Source organism: Lissotriton helveticus, chromosome 4_1, assembly GCF_964261635.1.
Source record: "Lissotriton helveticus chromosome 4_1, aLisHel1.1, whole genome shotgun sequence".
Taxonomy (NCBI): Eukaryota; Metazoa; Chordata; class Amphibia; order Caudata; family Salamandridae; genus Lissotriton; species Lissotriton helveticus.
The window spans coordinates 1724754018-1724774551 of record NC_136063.1 but is presented as its reverse complement, the minus strand read 5'-3'; positions in this window follow the sequence as shown (position 1 = coordinate 1724774551).

Below are 20534 nucleotides of genomic sequence, written 5' to 3'. Positions count from 1 at the left end.
AGCAGTAGCATACCCCTCCACCCAAGGGCCTTGAGACCCTCCCGGGTGAGTAGTGCGCTATACAAATGGCATGATTGATTGATTGATTGAAGGTGTTGCAAGGACTAGATCCTTGCAGAGTGAAAAAACATAATGGTTTGCATGGTCATTCTCTGGATTGTCTTTCTAGGAAAGTGTGTCAAAGTGTTTTTCCTTTCAGTATGTTGGCTGGACATCATACTCAAATGCGGAAGTTAGTGAGAAGATTTTATTATGCAAAAAGTCCAGCACTAAAGTTAAATGAGTTGAACAGTGCACTTTTACGTGGGTCAGTATCAGATGTGCAGACGGTTTGTGATGATATCAACTTTTGTTACTTTGGTCCAGAAGAAGAGACTGAAGAAACTCAGACATTAATAGAAGAAAATGTTGTAGAGATTGTCGAACATTGTTTTTTTTTTATTTTTTATTTTTTTATTGAGAGTTCATATATAACAATACAGTACAAGAGACAGGGCACATTTGAAATCCAATTAATACAGTCTAGAAGCAAAGAATATTGAAAACAACCATACAGTTTTTAGTTACAACATTTAGATTATAAAGTGCAAAATTGTGAGAGAGTAAACAGGCAATAGACTTTCACTAATATTCAAAAGATTTTGTTAGAATTAAAACAATATAAGAACTTTAAATTCCCTGTGAGATTTCTCAGTTAATTTTTCATAGCTAGATTTGTAAAGTGCATCGTGCATATAAATAACGGACTTGATAAGCTAATTTTAAATCCGATTAAATAGTAGCAAGGCAAATTTAAGGATCAAACCCACTCCAAAATGTATCATATTTTTTCAGAGCCCCTGATCTTAGAGCGTATTTTCTTTCCCTATCCTGGATTCGGAGTAATTTTATCTTCCATGCTTGGATAGATGGGACAAAGTCTGTTTTCCAGGACTGTAATATAAGGGATTTAGCTATTAAAGAAGCTATAAAAAGGGACTCATCATGTTGGGTATGAATAGAAGAGCAACCTAGGACGGAAGTCAATTCATCCAGTACAATATTAGTTTTAAGGACAATTGAGAGATATTTTTCTATTTCCTTCCATAATACCTGGATTTTGGGGCATTCCCAAACAATGTGTTTCCACGTGCCTTTTCCTTCACATCGGAAACATTTGTCAGCTATTTGAGGGAAAATATTATGCAAAAAGGACGGAGTTCTATATATCAACCATTTGTTAAAGAATTGCATACGTTTAAAATTTGCTCCTCAAAAAATGGTTTTATTAAACTTATTTATTTTGTCCCATACCTGTTGATTAATTGTAATATCTTCCCTCTTTTTCCATCTTTCAGTAATCTTGCTGTAAAGGTCCTGGTCTTTACCGTAAAGATTGTCGAACATTGTTGAACAAAAAAATTTCAAAATGAAATTACAAAGTTTAAGGTGATTTCAGGTGAAAGGCCTAATTTTTCTTGTATTTGTTGTCGCCGAACTCACTACAAAAATCAGACTAGGAGTGTTGATCTGTATTTAAAAAGTGAAAACGAAAATAATGATAAATGGAAAGAATTTGCAACTTATTTGTTGGTAGAGAATTGTTTTGATTTGTGTTCTGATCAGTGTATTTGTAAATATTGTTAAAAACAAATTAGATGAGAATAAAATGCCCACTAGAGCTGTTCATAATAATCTAGAGTTGGTTGCTATTCCTCCAGAACAGATAGATTTAAACACCTACGAGTCTATTCTCATTCAATGTGTGCACCCATTCCAGGCTATTGTTCGTATGGAGCCTAAAACAGGTAAATTGCCTCCTTCAGATTTACAAAGAGTATTAAAAGGAAGAGTTGTGTATTTACCGTTAGATTTAAAGAAAAATATTAAACTATTGGTGTAGAGAGGGTAGAAAGTGAGCCACTAGTTATTCTTGTTAATGGTGTGCTGACTAAGAATAAGAAAATCTGGCAGGAGTTAGTGGATCTTAGGAAAGTATAAAATGCAACATTGTATTTGATAAAAAACAATACATACTATAAGAATGTTTATATAGAAGAAGAAGAAATAGTTTTAGCAGAAGATACTGAAACGTCAAGTGGACAAATTAAAAAAGTGGATATGTTAAGATGTGAAAAAATCTATGAACATTACAGTGTGCATCCACTTCATTCAAAAGAAGTGAACACTATTGATTTGTTCCAAATGAAAAAAGCAAAAGGAACTCCCATGAGTGTATGGGAAGAGAGCTCGGAAGCTCGTTGTTTTCCACAGTTGTTCCCAACTGGAAAAGAAGAACGATATGATGAACGTCCTGTGCAAATTCCTGCATCTGAATATCAGACAACAAGATTATATGCAGAAGATCCAAGATTTTGACAATGTATCCCATATATATTTCATATTTTGTTTGAAAGTGACTTGTCTGGACTTTCATATGCAGTCAATGGCATTCTAAAAACTGGAATACATCTGCAAAACGTATCTGCTAAAGGTTTTATGGATAGAGTGCACTAGAGAGATGATCATCTAGAATCTCAGCTCATTTATTTGATGGCATGTCAGCGTGGCACTAATGAATATTGGTACAGTCGTCATGGAGAACTGAAATGTATGCTATGGAACTTAGGAACTCCAACATGGTTCCTTACCCTAAGCTGTGCTGAGTATGCTTGGGATGATTTACTAGAATTTCTTCCAGAGACAAATTCTAATATAAAAAATATTGAATACAAGACACCTGGAGAATTGTGCTCTTTGGATCCTGTTAATGTATGCAGGTATTTCAATCATAGATTTGAGGCTATGATGTCTTTTATCTGCAATAAAAAAATCCTCCTCTTGGAGAAGTTGTGGATTTCTTTTGGAGAAAGGAGTATCAAGCAAGAGGTGCTCCTCATATACATATGCTGTTATGGATTAAGGACGCTCCCAAATTTGGAACAGATGCGGATGATACAGTTTTGAATTTTATTGAACAATATGCAACATGTGCTGTACCCAAAAGCACAGAAGAAAACAACTTAAGAGCACCAAAGCCACCGATGTGGAAAATACTGTTGACGAAAGTACAAATCTAAGGACAAGTTCTACACCAAATGTCGTTTTGGATTTCCACGTCCTGTAATATCGAAAGGAAGAGTGAACAGTGTTATGTCATCTTTGCGACATACTATGACAAGAAAGTCTCCCAAAAAACCTACAACTTAAGAAGAAATGAAGAGTCAAAATACATAAATGACTACAAGCCAGTTATTTTGTCCATGTGGAATGCTAACATGGATATTCAATATGTTGCAGACAATTCCATGGCTGTTGCTCGATATGTAACAACTTATATTACAAAATCAGAAAAGACAGAATTGAAAGAAATGTGGGAAGAGATTTCTCACGAGAAAACTCTAAGTAAGAAATGATACAGTTTCAGTTTGTAGATGTTATCGCATCGAGAAATCGGACCATATGAATGCTCAGATCGTTTATCATCTGCAAGTCTGCACTCCAAATCTAGAAGAAGAATTTATGTCAGTCTAGGTCTTGCAGCAATGCGAAATCGAGTACTGAAGTCTGTACAAGAAATTGAATATTTAGCTAAAAAAGATCCAGAAAGTACAGATATTTTGAAAACGAATATGTCGGACACATATTACCCAAACAGAAGTCATCATCTTGAGAACATGTGTCTCTATGAAGTGCTACAAAACTACACTTTTAAACGGAACATAACAGAGAACATCAATGATGGAAAATATGGAGTCATTGGTTCCGAAGGATGTTTGGTAAAACAAACAAAAAGATGTTCAGTTAGTCACAGAAAGCTGAGTTGCAACACTGCTGATTGAAGGGAATTTTACTATTTAGCCCTTTTACAGCTATTCAAATCATGGCGTTCAGAACTGGAATTACTTGGAGAATTCCAGAGCTATGAAGATTCCTTTAATACTTGTAAAGATAGCATACAATGCAGTGCTTTTGAAAATTATGTGAAAATGTTGAACGATGAAATTGATCAAGAAGCTACAATTGCAGCTAAGAATGCTAGAGACAGTTCACAAGACAGTCAAAGTTCTGCTGCGCTGAGTCAAGATCCACTAGGACAACCAATTGTTGAAAATGAAGCAGCAATTGCCATGAATGAGGTGGAAACAGCAATGCATCAAGCTCAAGAAGATGTAACTAACTTAGCAAACTTGGAAGAACAACTAAATGTTGAGCAAAAACAAATATATGAGCAAGTGAGACAAAAGATTGACCATGGATTACTTCATGAAAAGCAAGAGTGCTCATGCACGTCATTTCAACCTATCCGAATGTTCGTGAGTGGACAAGCTGGAACACGAAAATGTTTTTTAATTAAAGTAATTACAAGTTATTTACAGAAAACAACTGATTCGCATTTGTCTTTTGTTGTCACTGCTCCAACTGGGTTGGCAGCACACAATATTAAAGGAATTACATTGCATAGTTTACTAATGCTACCAGTAGAGCATGAAAACAAATTGGAATACCACAAGCTATCTGGAGAAGCTTGTGTGAGGTTTCAAGAGTATTGAAGAAAATGAAACTTCTCATTATTGATGAGGTAAGCATGGTATCAAACTTAATGCCTGCCTTTTTGCACTTAAGAATGCAGCAAATTCTCAAAGCAGAGTATGACGTGTTATTTGAAGGAAAACACGTCATAGTTTTTTTAGATCTATTGCAACTGACTCCTGTAAAAGGACAACCAGTATTTAAAACACTTGCGAATGAAGACATCAGAAAGTCTCTGGGTAGTGTTGGAAATGTGAACATTGGTCATATTTTGAATACAAAGAACTCATTACAAATATGCGACAGGCAAATGATGTTGATTATGGAACTATTCTCCAAGTTATAAGAATTGGACTACTGACTGATCTCGGCAAACAAGCTATGCAGACTCGATTACTTTCCAATTTGTTGCCAAATAAAAATGTATTTCCTTAGAAAATATACATGGAAATTGCAGAAAAGAAATCTGTAATCTGTTTAATGCCAACACTGTATGAGTGTTCTATATGCAAAGAACAACTTTTGAAACTGGAAAATGAAGAAATAATAAAAATGGAAGCCATTGATAAAATAGAGCATGAAGGAATCACTATTATTTTGACCAAAAAATTGAAGATAAAAATGGATGCTTTAGAAAAATCAATATCTAAAACTGCTGGTTTAGAAATGAATCTATCTGCATGTAGCAACTGTTGGATAATTTAAAGGCGTAATTTGGATATAGACAAAGGTTTATTTAATGGAGCAATGGGCAAAGTTGTGGATTTTGGTAATTATCAAAATAAAGATGGTATTGAATTCTTAAAAATAAAATTTGATCAGATTGAAGAAGTTAAACAAATTGGTTGTTGTTCGGTTTGTTTTTTGCGTGTTAAAGATTTATATGTCCATAGAAAACAGTTTCCAGTTTCTCTGGTATATGCAGTGACTATTCATAAATTTCATGGTTTAAGTGTTGACAGTGCTTTGGTGAACATTGGAAATACTGTGTTTAAAGAGGGTATGGTATATGTTGCTTTGTCGCGAGTTAGAGCATTATCTGGTTTGGTTTTGATTGATTTTGATGATGCAAAGGTTACTGCAGATGCCAACTGTGTCAAAGAGTATAATAGGTTAAGAAGAACATATGCTCCTAATTTTGGTAAATATCATGTATTTGAAAAGCGTGTGGTTGGTTGAAAAAGAAGGTATGAGAATATCTGTACTGAAGATGTAGAGAAGGGAAAAAGGACACTTTTGAGAGATTGTTGGTTATCAGTTTGAAAATGGTTCTGGTGTCAACTGCTATGCTAATGTAGTGGTCAATGTTGGGTTTTTTCTTGAAGGTTTGCAACAGCAAGTTATGGAGAATCGGGGAAAAAAATGTTGTTCCTTGTTGCATTCTGTTTATGGATAATTGAGAACTGATAAAAGTAAAATACAAAGTGTTTCTGATGTTCATAATCTTTTAGATGTATGTTCTGGTTCTACACAGTTTACACAAAATATCCAACTAGATGCTCAGGAATTTTTAATGTATATGCTTTCTGTTTTAGAAGGTGTAGACATAGACAGTATTTTTGGCCTTTGTTATAAATGGGATCATTATTGTGAGAATTGGATGTATACATGTCGCTCTAATTTAGACACTGTAAGATTTTTACATTTTACATTACCGGACTGTAAATCAGTGTCTTTCAATAAATTAGTTAAAGCTGCAAATCAAAACATGGAGTGTAGCCAATGCAAATCAGAAATGTTATCAACACTATGTATACAAAGATATGGACAATATATAATTTTAATGATGCAACCTTGTACAGCTGACGGAAGAAAATTGGACACTTTAATAAAACATTTTGTAGCTACACAACTATTAATATCAGGAAGGACTTTTGTAGCAGTAGAAATTATTTTCCATGATGGTCTTTCAACAACATCTGGACATTACACTGCCTATTTAAAAAGTGAGTCTGGAGCCTTTGTAATGATGCTGAGTTGGTTTTCAAACAATTTTTGCCTTCTGAATTACCAAATTCCTACCTAATATTTTTAAAGCCAAAGTTTTAGGAAGATAATTCAGGCTCTGAGGAGTATAATATTATAATTTAATAGGATCACCATTGGACAATTTACATACACATGACTGCAAAAATACAATTTGGCCTCAAGGAAAGGTATTTCTTTGAATTATGGACTTTTTGTTGCACATTGTCTCTGTGTATAATTTTAACTGACATCAGTTACAGTGTTTATAAATTTAAGTTATAACATTTTCTTAGCAGTAATCATTTTAGATATGTGTGATTTGTATTATCTAGTATTTTACTATAGACAGATTTTTTTTTTTTTAAACAATCTAATTGATTGGTTTTTTTGCCCAGTGTTATTTGATGAGTACGATTGAAATCATTATTTCTAGTGAAATTCAATATATTCTGAGAACAGCAAAAACAGCAAAGAAATTACTTTGTAAAATGTTAAAATTATGATGTGCTATTAAAAATGTATTATTACATGTTATAACTATTTTTTCTTTTTTTTACAGATCCTAATTTTAAGATATCAAATTTACCTCCATTTAGATGATAAAAAACAAGTGAATAAAATGTGTACCGTTTTTACGTGTATTACTGTTAAGGTAAGTTTTAGTAAGTCTTAAAATGCACAATGGACTGTGTTTCCACACAGTTGAAGAAAAGGAACATGGATGGACTCGATTTCAGCCAGAAAATTTGAATGCAGACAGGTATTTAATAGGAGACAGCTTCAGAACACCTGTCTGCAAGATATATGGTATAGTATAGAATAGACTGATATGGTTGTTTTGCAGGTCTTGATAATTTCAGAATTAAAGTAAATGAACCTGTTTAACTTAAACCACATCAGTCAGTCTTTTTGCAAATTTCATATTAGGTCTCATCACTTCCCTTCAGTAATATATAAACATGTCCTATCAGTTCCCTAAAATGTAAGTAGTTGTAAATGTAGCTTGTTCTCTGTTATCAGTACAGAAATGTACTCCTATAATAACAATTGGCCTAGCCATTAACAACTTTCTTATTTATAAGGTGAGGAAAAGGTATTCTGTATACTTTTTCTTTTCCATGTAAATATAATCTCATCATACACAGCACTTTGCTTTGAAAAGGTGTTTCCATAGGTTATGCTGTGTATGTTTCCACAGATGACTCATAGAACAAGACACATCTCCAGCTTTATCAGAAATCTTATATCTGGACATGTTTGTGAATGCTACACCAGCCTCCTATTGGTATAGCACAGCACAACAAGAAAAATTGTTTTCACTTCTCCACTTTTTTTCACTTTCAATATATGCTGCAATGTATAGCATATATTGAAGGAGAAAAATGCCTTTACTGATTGTTTTTGTGCAGGAAGGTGTCCCTTCCTGCACAAAAACAATCTCCGCATGACAGGGATATCTTTGCACCATGGTGCAATGGTGCCTGTGTCACCACATGGCTGCAGTTTAAGCAGCTGTGCAAAGTGAATGAAGCACAGAGCTGCAACATATTTATATACATATGTTGCATCTCTGTGCTTCGGAAGTACCACAGCATGCTGTAGTTAAACAGTTTACAGTGTCATGCTGCACTTATGCATTCACCACACATCAGAAATGTATTTTTACACTCAATTTTGCACTACACATACATTGATCTAAACTTTCACACACTAGCATACTAGTTTAGCTCTTTCTTTAACCAGAATAGTTAGTTATGAAAATATATATATATATACATATATATATATATATTTTTTTTTTGATTTTTTGAACGATTTTGTATTTTTGTTTTTTTAAAACAGGGGAAAAAAATGTGAACTGGGAAAAGAGAACTAAATACTGGGAGGCGAGGAGTAAATGGTGGTGGTCAACGGCTAGACACACCAGATCCACTGACTGCTCCCCATACCAATCAGCCGTCCACATTTTATGAATGTCTTTCTTTTTTTCCCAATTTGGGGACGGATGCCAGGCTGTAACGTAGAGCTTGCTGGTGTTGCTGCACTGGTACTCTGGACGGCCGATGAATCAGAAGGAGTCTCCTTCAATCTTCTTAACTCCTCCCTGGCAAAGTTTATTGGATGCTTGCACATACTTGCAGTTCCGCAAGAGTATTTCTTGGTGGGGTCTCCCCTTGAAACACTGCCTTGCAAATGCGACAGGTGACTTTGGTCGCATTCACTTTCTACAATCCAGGAGGAAATGTTAAAAAATGTCCAAACAATATCTTTCTTTTGGTGGAGGTTCTGCAACAAATTCCTGCTCTGAAGAATGCTCTTAATCAGAGGATGGTGGTTGATTTGCAGCCATATTTGATTCAGGTGTATGTCTTCTCCAACAAGAAAGGAACAGAAGATCTTCTGAGGAGCTCTTTCCCTAGGAAAAGTTCTAAGAAGATTGATTGATTGATTGAAATGGGTGGGGTCCTTCAATAGTTTCAATAGGAAGTGTAATGAACCAATCAAATCTCTTTTTTGAGGTCACATGGGGTGCACGTAGGATGCGCGCACTCAGCGCGCACCCTGCTCGCACCGTGCTCGCACCCAGCGCGACTTTGCAAAATTGCATTAAAAAGTGTTGTACTTTTTAAGAAAGTTAAAGAATATTCAGATAATCTCTTGCCTTAATATTTTTATTAAATATATACAAATAACTTTTTCAACAATAAAGAAATTTGTGGGAGTCGCGCACCCACCGCATCCGATATGCATATGACGTCACGCGCTACCGTACGTCCGTCACGTCGCATAATACGTACATCTTGCGTATGCGCCAGAAGTCGTGCACAACTGCGTTGGAAAAGTCATATCCGTTGTGCACCCTACACGGATCCTAGACAGCGACCTTAAAATGGCGGACACGTTTCACGCAGTAAACGAGTAGGGTGCGTTTTCGGTGCGCAACTCCAAGAAAAAGGGAAAATAATATTAAAAATAATTTAAGTATATCATAAACAATATAAAATAATAAAAATAATATATTTTTATTAATGTAATAACAAATATGTGAAATGTAATTTAAAAAAGAACATATCTAAAAATGAAAAAATAAAAAATGTAGTTAAACAATATTCAAAAACACAATAAATATATTTAAAAATTTGCATTTTAAAAACCTTTGAAATTCACTGATAAAAACATAGGTTTCAGACATGTTATAGTTAATAATGAGCATTTAACCCCTCCGCTGCGCTGAATGTTCCGCGCTGGTGCGGAACTTTCTATTGCGCAGGCGGGGAGGAACATTCAACGGACGTGCGCAGCACTACCATGGTAGTCCACGCAGCGTCCGCTGAACATGGCCAGCACTGAAGGGGTTAAAAAACCTTTGAAATTCACTGAAAAAAACATAGGTTTCAGATAAGTTATAGTGAGGAATTAGCATTTAACAAACCTTAGAAATTCACTGAAAAAAACCATAGGTTTTAGGGGTGTTATAATTAGCTAGACATTTCACTCATACAAAACCATTGAAATTGCCCCGCTATAGTTCGTTGTACTAACTATAACTCGCGTGCCCACAATCCACTGCTGATGATGTAATATATTACATCATTCATGACATGGTCGGTGATATCACTGATGACATCACCGATGCCATCTCAAATGACATCACTGATGATATCATCCATGTGATAAACTGATATACCTCATCATACAGTAGCATAACCTTTCAACACTCATTATAAAGTATTGAGTATCATGTTTGAAACTATTGACACAGTAATACAAGTTTCTAAAAACTCACTTAGTAATTCCTACATTTACACACACATCTAAACACATATAGATTCAGTCATACATGCTAACAAAGATCAATAAAATACTATTAAATATACTTATACACCTACATCAACATTACACACCTGCACACATCCTAGTCACTTATGCAGACATTCTAATCACTTTTGCAAATAATTGATCATACTTACATGTACTAAGATATACACTTATACAAATACCACTTTATTTATTCATAAAGTTAGAAAGTAATACTTAGTGTGTTATAAAATCAATATTCAAATTATACAGTTATCCATACAGTCACTCACACAATCACTGAGTCTTAGGTATACTTATTTATATACAACAACTGTCACATACACTGCCTTTTATATTTCTAGTTTGTTGGACTAATATCATTGAGAAATATATTTACTCATCACCACACCCATAAAGACATCCACTCACTCAAACAACTGGTTCCATATACAGTCTTAACCTCATATACCGACTAAATCAACTATGTACACGTATTTGGACAGTCACACACGTCCCATCCAACTACACACACATTCATTCACTATCCCATACAAATAATCATTTAACTAATTAATAAATAATATAGACTTTCACATAGCTAGTAACCAACTTATGTAGAAGTTTATACAACAAGAGATAGAGTGATAAAGGTATTCACACAGTTTAATCACTATCCCCTATATTTAGTGCGACACTTTAAATTAGTCATTTAGACAGTCAATCAAAGTGCTACTAAATCCTCCATCCAGACACTTATACATCCACAGATTCTTCAATGCAGAATGGTATATATATATAATACATATGTAAATAACAAACCAAACCACATTCACTGGATGATGTCATCAGTGATGTCATTTGAGATGGCATCAGTGATGTCATCAGTGATGTCACTGAGCATGTCATGAATGATGTAATGTGTGACAACCTCAGCAGTGGATTGCGGGCGCGCGAGTTATAGTTAGTACAACTAACTATAACGGGAGAATTTCAATGGTTTTGTATGAGTGAAATGTCTAGCTAACTATAACACTCCTAAACCTATGTTTTTTTCAGTGAATATATATATATATATCTATATATATATATAGATATATATATATACAAACTAGTGATGCCCAAGTGCAAGCGCGCACAAGCAGGACCACGGACACAATTGTTTCTGTTGCCAATGCTGAGTGCTTTATGTTAATCAACAAAGGTGCAGTCTCCAGACGCGTTTCGGACACAGTGTCCTTGTTCACTTGGAGACACATTACAAAACCGGTAAATATAAACCCCAAAGCCCTTCCGGTTCATGTGATCGGCACCTAGATAGACGTAAACAAGTTACTTCACATAATATGACTCCATGCAAAGAAAGACCCTGAATGTACATACTCGGCTGGAATCGAGAGTATAAAAGCATAAGTGCACATGCGTAAAAATGACATTTCATTGCAAAAATTTTTCCCACATGGAAAAATTCGTATAAGGCAGTCTCATATCCTGAACATGTAGGCATTACTGTTGAGGCCTGGGATGAGGTAAAACAATACTCAGAGGGATACCTTCGGTCAAAATTGTCCAAATTACACCATTAGAACATAATCTATAGATTGTGCAAATTACGCTATTTGAACATTATCCACAGATTAACAAAAGCCAGATAAATATATATAACAGAATAACCTATGGCGATGTTATATTTGTGTGCAAATACGCTAATGTAAACATTCCCAGAAGATAATGAAACATATCGGGTCATATTAGTAATGTGCAAATACCCAAATTTGGATTATAATGTTCGACTAATGTTAGGCGGATAACCGATGTAACTGCCTGAGCAGACTATAGTAATAGGATATAACTGTGCAAATACGCTAATGTAAACAATCCCTAGGGAAAAAGGACATAACCGGTCTCAATCATAATGAATGTGCAAATACGCAAGATTCAATAATAATGGTCCCATGGAAAACTAAACTGTCTCGCCATCACGTTAGTCAAGAAAAGTGCTATGCATGCTAAGAGTGTAAAAAAATGATCCATGTGCAACACTGTGCTTAAAGAATAATATAAAAATAACTCAAAGCCAAAAAGTGGGTTAGACAGCAGATAACCCTATCGCCTGGAGGCAGACTGGCATAAAGCGTGCACCCCTATATATTCTCGTACAAATACTAACTTCTGATGTGCACAAACAGTACTGCCCCAGCTAAACGCAATGCCATGTATAATCCCAAGATAGAAAAAGGGTAATTAGATGAAAGGTATTCCACAATCAAAAAGATAAACAAGCAGCTAGGAAACAAAACAGAAACATCATGTGGTATGATTCCCCTCAGCCAAGGGACACTGAAAACAGGGAAAGTGGAGAGAACGAACCCTGAAGGGAGACTTAAATACAGGTAGAATAAAAGGTTGCAACCCACAGGGGAGGATCTTCACAATTTCACAGGAAATTGTGAAGATCCTCCCCTGTGTTTAACCCAGACGGGAACTTGGTATCCAGCTCTACAATGTATTTGAACTCTAATTGGCACTGTAATCTCTCTTGGTTCCCACCTTTCTTATTAAGGGGTACTGCATCAATTACATAGTATTGTAGACACTTGAGATTGTTCTCATGGACAGCCTTAAAATGTCTTGCGACTGGGTAAGCAGGGTCAGAAATAATGATAGCACGGAGGTGCTGCAGTATGCGTATGTGCACCGATAACTTTGTGCTTCCTACATAGCATAAACTGTAACTACACCTGAGTATATAAACAATGTGGTCAGTTCTGCATGTATAGTGCTCTGTAAGTGGATATTCAAAGTCAGAAAAGGGTGTCTTATACTTGGAGATGTTGATACCACATTTGCAAGCTCTGCATGAGCTGCATCTCGTAACCCGCTTCTTAGGCGTCAGCCAATTGATGGATTTGGTAGTTTCTGCACTATTCTTGACCAGATCATTGCGCATCGAGTACGCTTTTTGGAAAGTGACTGTGAGATTAGGAGAAAGCACTTTTTTAAAAGTTGTGTCGGTCATGACTATTGGCCATTCTTTTTTAATTATTGTTGTTATGGCTTTAGCTTGTTTACTAAAAGTAGCTATTAGTCTATGCTCATTCCCTTCAGCACTAGTCTTTTCTTTCACAATGATGGAACTACTGGTATCTCTGTTAGGATCTAGTAAGGCAGTCCTGTACTTCATGTGGCTTTCCTCATACCTGTGTCCAGCTTATTGGAAGCATAGCCTCTAGCTTCTAACCTCTTCTTCACCAATTCTTGGTGATTGTCACAGGCTTCTCTAGTGCTACATGCTCTATGTGTTTGCAAAAATTCCCCATACGGAATGCTAGCAATCGTGTGATGGGGGTGACAACTATTAGCGTGTAGCACCGAATTGCCTGATGTAGGCTTTTTGAAGAGGCTGGTTTCAATTCAACCTTGTGTAGCTTCAACAGTGATAGTTAAAAAGTCTGCACTATGTATGTCAATATGGGCAGTGAACCGTAAATTCAGATCGTTATCATTGATATCATTGACGAATTTCTGGGCCTCATCTTTGGCACCCCTCCAAATAATGAAATATCGTCAACGTATCGCCTTTATATATATAATTTTTTTACCGGTTATGTTTTTGTATAATTTGAATTGTAGTTACACTATGCCCACCTTTGGACCTTACTAACCCTTACAACTATCCACCTGTAACATTATGGACCCATAAAACTCTCCACCTCTGAACCCTAAATAATACATTGCACCCATATAAACTAGCCACCTCAAATGCTTAAAACCTCCTATTGCCTCTTAAAACTTCTGAACCCTAAAACCCCCTTACTATTCATTCAAACTGTGCACACCTGACCCCTAAAAAAGACTTACTCCCCCTGTAGTCTTCCCAACCCTGAAACCTAAAAACTCATTGATACTCTCAGACCTAACCACCCCATAACTTTAAAAACACCTTACCTACAATTTTTAAGTTAAACAGCCCTAAAATAAAACAAAATAAATATGTATAATGTAGTAAAACATATTATGTATATATACTTATCAAAGGATATGTCACTTAAAACCATTTAAAATGGCTATCCTCCATGGTAATCCACCACTTTGTAAGCCTTATAATTCCAGCGTTGTAACAATATCTGTGGTATTTACTTGCATGGTAACAAGTGCATTGTAATAGCCGAGATGATACTTTTTTGTTAGAGGGTGTCAAAACCTTCCCATAGCAGAATAATTTCAAAGCTCATTTCAAAATATCAAACCCAATAATAAAAAGCCTGGTAATCTAACCGGATATAACAGGATAAATGACATAGGCATAAAAAAAAACGCCTTGTAAATGAGGCCCTCTCTGTGCCAAAACCTCTGGCGCAAGGAATCTTCCATGTGTCAAAAGAAAAGGTCATGCATGCGCTGTATCTATGAGATATGCCACATTCCTTTCTTTTTCCCCTTCACTGGCACACAGTGGGCTGCAATGCGCCAACACAGGCACCCTTGCACCACATTGCAAGGGTGGCTGCATTGTGGGAATGATTGATTTTGTGCAGGAAGGGACAACTTTCTGCAAAAAATCAATCAGTGGAAGCGGTTTCCTCCTTCTATGCGTGCTGCAGAATTCATTACAAATAGAAAGCGGAGAAAACGAGGAGAAATAAGAATATTTCTCCTGTTTGTGCCTCCCTAACGCCACTTCTTGGGTGGCGGTATACACTGACGCATTCCCAGGTTTACAATTCCTTGTGAATCTGGGAATGCTTCACATTCCATGAGCATCATTTAGAAGGTTTTGGTACAGGGCCAGAAGGAATCATGGTGCGATGCAAGAAAGATCAGGAATGCACTGTATCTATGAGAAATAGTTCAGTCTTGTCCTTTCCCCCTGCACTGGTGCAAAATGGGCTGCCATGCGCCAACCCAGGCACCTTTGCGCCATGTTGCAAGGGTGCCCGCATTGCGGGGATTATTGATTTTGTGCCCAAAGCTACACCTTTTGCACAAAATTATCCAGCAATGGAGGCAATTTCCTCTTTCTATGTGTGCAGCACACATAGAAAGAGGGAAACTGAGTTGAAATAGGGATATTTCTCATTGTTTCGTCTCCCTAACGCCACCATTGGGGTGGTGTTAGCATCTGATGCAGTCCCAGGTTTACGATTCCAGGGAATGTTTAAGATTCCATGGGTGTTGCGTGGGAACACCCACACCATCACCCATGGAACACCCTTTTTTTATGTAGCGTTCTGCATAAAAGGTGCACATATTTACAAGGCCATGAAAAGTCATGTAAAGTGGCTTACGCCACCAGAGCTTAAAAAAAGTGATGCTCTGACGGAGCTAAAGTGAAACTATAGACTCGTAAATGAGGCCCACACACTTTGGAGGCTTCCAGTGCTCCTTCCAACCTGTTGTTTCTGAGACAGGTTACAACATATGCTGAAGCTTTAGGAGGTGGCGTGCACTGTGCGCTGTGGTGTTAGCTGTCATTTGCATGAAAAGACATGCTCTGCTGGTTTGGGTTTCTAAAGCTTATCCCTCACTGTGAAGCCGATGCTCAGGATATATTTCATTTAGCAGGTATTTGTAAATTTCATGTATGTGGATGTTTGCAATGCTGATGATTTTATGGAATTGTCTGAGGTCCTGTTCTCTGGCGGTCTAAACCATTAATGCGTTAAAAATATGGAAATAAATGTGAGGGTATTGGGTTTAAATGCTTTGGTATTCAGCATCAGTTCTGCATTTTGAGTAGCTGTGAATCCGTTACGATCAATTTAATTAAATTGAATACATTTTGTATGCAATTATATTAAAAACAGACCTGTCAAGCGTTTTACCTTCAACTTTCTAAAATGTAAAAGTAGGATGTTGTACTGTCTTTTCCATTCCTTGAAACAAATAACAACCCACGATATTATTTTTAAACACATTTAACTTAATGTTAATTAAATCTCAAATTTTGTAATCTACTATATGAGGGTATTTTATATTGTGCAGCTCCATATTACTTTAAAAAAGGGGGAAGCAGAACCCTGGACTGCCAAGGAAATAGTGATATAGTAAATAATAAAAAAGTTCTGCCTTTGATTTTGCCATTAGTGCATTCATGTATTTACATATGTGGCCAAAGATGGCCTAGCTTTTATATTTTTTCAATCCCTTTTTCATTTCCTGAATTTTTCAAAAATAATTTTCAATAAACAAGACAATGGGGCTCCTATTTAGCGGTGCAATGAAGGTAATTAAAGTGCAATAGCGGCCCGTAGTGGGAGTGTTGCGGGGTAGGGTGGGGCAGGGTGGGCAGGGTGATTGGTAGTAAACTCCGGTATAAGGACAACCGGAGGTAGGTATATAAATAAATAAAACAAATTACATTGTGCGCGCTGCAACGCAAATGGCGTTACAGCGCACGCAATGTAATTGGTTTTATTTATATATTTATGTACTTACCTCCGGTCGGCTGTATGCCGGAATTTACTAACCCCCCTGTCCGTCCCCCGCCCCACCCCACCGCCCGCAACACTCCCACTACAAGCCTCTACTGATAAAGTGGCTAAGTGGTGCGCTTGTGTTTTATACAGAATAGATACATGTGACTGATTGTGTCAATATGTTGTTACAGACGGCATTCTTGAAATGAGTTTTGCTTGACACAATCAAAATTTAAAATCAGTCCACATAGTGTTTTGTTGATGTTTCGATTCCTCGATATAATGATTTAAAAGGGGGGCATCAATTGAATGTGCACAGAGGCTCACGGTGCCTACCAGACTCAGAAGGACAGAGGGGGAGGGAGAGCCAGAGAAAAGTGTACAGCAAATTCTGCTAAAAAGGAAACCAGCGTGGGGTATATTGGAACTAAAGGAAAGTTGGAATTACTGATCAATGAGAGGGGAAGATGAGGGAAAACTGCTGAGAAAACAAGGCAGATAAAGAAGCAATGCTAGCTGTAAGAAAGGGCGAGTATCGAAAAATTAAGTTAAGTTACTGTGTTGTTTGTGCAGCCACGGCCGGCAGTGGGAGTACCTGCAGGGCGGTGACGTGGGGAGGGGGAGGGGCAGGGTGGAGGGTAGTAATGTATGGAGTACGGAGTTTTACAGGTAAGTAAGCATTTAAATAAATAAAACAAATGTTGCGCGCACTGCATCGCATTTGGGGATGCAGTGCACTCGACGAAATTTGTTTTATTTATTTAAATGTTTACTTACCTGGGAAGCTCCGTAATCCATACATTACTACCCCCACCCTGCCCCTCCCCACGTCACTGCCCTGCAGGTACTCCCACTGCCGGCCGCGGCTTTGTCTGTGTCAATGTGTATGCACGCTTTGTTGAGGGGTTTGCTTTAATAAGTGTGTGGTCTGTTTTGACAGTGTGTGTGTGGGTGTGTGTTGTGTTATCCCTGCTAGCGTGTGTCTGCTGTGTTCGTCTGCATTTGTTTTTGCACGAGTAACTCTCGTGCACCAAGTAATTTAGGTTAAGAATGTTGAATTCAGTGGCGCTCACTGTCTTTGCAAGTGGTGATGTGGTAGATAGAAACACCATCTTACCAGAGTCAAAGTAACATGTTTTGCCCTTTGACCTACTTTTTCTAGCTCAGGGACAATTTAAGAATTTTGGGGTTCCTGAGCCAAGCGTATTTTAGGGGACCCAGCTCGTAACAGCTTTGAATTGTGTGATCCAGTTTCACCTCTGACAGGTCACTGACAGTGCACAGGCACACTTGTCCAAATTCTTTAGGTGTTTACATCTAATTTTCAGGGATAGTGAAAAGTGTCCTGTCAATATTGTAACAAAACAGCAACTCACTAATATGACAGCAAACAATCTCTGTGACACCTGTCCTGATTTCCCCTTATCTCTGCTTAATGCATCCATTTCCCAAGGTATAGTTCCATCCTCATTTAAATCTGCTGCAGTCATCCCCATTCAAAAAAAACCTGGTTCCGACCCTACCCTCCCTATTAATTTTAGACCCATTTCCCTCCTCCCTTACCTCAGTAAGATTCTAGAGAGTCACATTACTTCATGCCTGTCGACCTACATAGAGGAAAATCACCTTTTAGCTTCCCATCAAGCTGGCTTTCGTCCGGCCCATTCGACTGAGTCGGTGGTTATTTCTGTTCTTGATGAGCTAAAGAGAAAGGCGGATTCTAATTCTCCCCAGGCCTTGGTGCTTCTCGATCTGTCCGCTGCCTTTGACACGGTCGACCATTCCATCCTTCTTGACCGTGTCAGGGCAGCGGGCATCCAAGGCACCGCCTTCTCCTTGTTCTCCTCATTCCTCCATGGCAGGACGCAATCCGTTCGTCTCTCTGGTTTCTCTGCTCCCCCCCGGCCTATACCCTGTGGGGTCCCCCAGGGTTCCTCCCTCTCCCCTCTTCTAGATTTTCCATCCTTGCCCCCCGTTTCTGGAATAGTCTCCCTCTTCCCCTCAGATCCATAACTGATTATTTGCATTTCCGTAAAGCGCTAAAAACCCATCTGTTTACCCAAGCCTATACAAATCTGTAAACTCCTGGCTGCCCCCCTCCATCTGACACTATCAACCCAGCGCCAGGAAACCGCTTGGTCACAGTGCGCTATACAAATACTTTCAACATCAACACCCTTCCATTTCTCATGTGAGGTCCTGTTTTGCTCTAGATGAAACTTTTTTGTTGTTGACTTGCATGAAACATAAACACACTGCAAAATGTAAGTAATAGATTCTCACAGATCACCCAAATTAAAAATAAATCAAACGAAAACGGTTTTTAAAACTATCTGTTTAAGAATTATTCAAGGTCATCAGGGCAAGACTCTCTGCGGCCCACTTTGCGCATGCCTTAAAACTTCTCTGCTCCAGCTACTGTCAGGCTTAACTGCACATAATGTAGTAGCTGAGCATGTATAAAACACATATGATGCATCTATGAATTTTTGTATGCCACACCATTTTGAAAAGTCTCCATCTGTCACTGGTACCCACTTCCATTCCTTAAGTGGGATTTAGGGCTTTGAAGAACTCCAGGTTCGCAGCATAAATCCCTGCACCAGTAAATATGCTTACGCCTGCCAGCAATCCCATTGTGAATACCTGGCAGGCCTAAAAATATGTTAAATTGGTTGGGAAAATCTCAGATTTACATATTGCACTCTGTCCAATACTCTACAGCCATCGATCTGTAACTCAGCTGTTTGTTTTTCTTTAAACTTCCTTCTGCTTCCACTGATTTCTCTCACTGTGAGCTGTAAGTCCATACCCATCATGTAGAAAGTATTAGTTGAGGGGGTGAAAACCCACCTCAAATAACAATCACAATCCTTGTCAGGCTAAACCACTTGAGTCTCTAATTAGACCTGTACTTAACCCTCTGATAGCCTCAGTGAGGCTTATCTTAGAGGCAATGTGTAAAATATGTATGTGTTACTCAAACAGTAATAAAGTGAAAATAGAACACAAGAAAAATCCCACACCGATTTACAAAAATAGTGTAGATATTAAGTACCAACATGGCACCAAAGTGCCAAAAACCCAATATATGGAACCGGAAATATGCATTTTTAAACTTGAATTAAAAATAGCTCCAAAAAGTTAAGGTTTACTGTTGGTCGCATATATGGATCGAGTTTATCCAGGTGGAAAGATTATCTTCTGACTTTGAAATTTTTATGGAGAAAAAGTGGTCAATGATGAGAAAGTTGAAAGGGGAATCTGCAAGCTTGAGCTGAAGCAGGACTTGACAACAGCAGACTACTGATAAGTGCAGTGCAGTTGTCGACAAAGGCGGGAAAGCGATGAGCCAGCAAAGTCCATGCTCGTGAAAGCCTCAATGCCGATAGGATGCTGTTCGGTGGTGGTCAAAATTAAGTCCTTTATGTCTGGACTTAAACTTTTTTCTGGAAGTTAGATCTTCTTCAGTGGGGCAAATGAGCAAGCTGAGGCCAGCTGGTGATTCTACGTCTGCAGCTTCAATAGTGATTCCGGTCTCTGTCAGTTCTCCACACAGAAAGTTGACAAAAAGTTTCTAAGTCCCACAGTTAAGGGAACAAGTTGATTGTCTTGGAGCAATCAACGTCTCAACTCAAGGGAGCCATCAGTAGTCATATGACACTGGCAGAAATGCTCCATTTGGCTTAGGCAGGAAACTAACACCTTTCTGGCACCTATTATGTTTAATAGTGTAAGCCAGTGTTAACCTAGGGGTGAGTCAGCCTTGCCACAGTGAAGAAAAACATTGTAGGTTTTTCACTGCCAGGGAATATAAAACATTAGCTATAAAAGCCC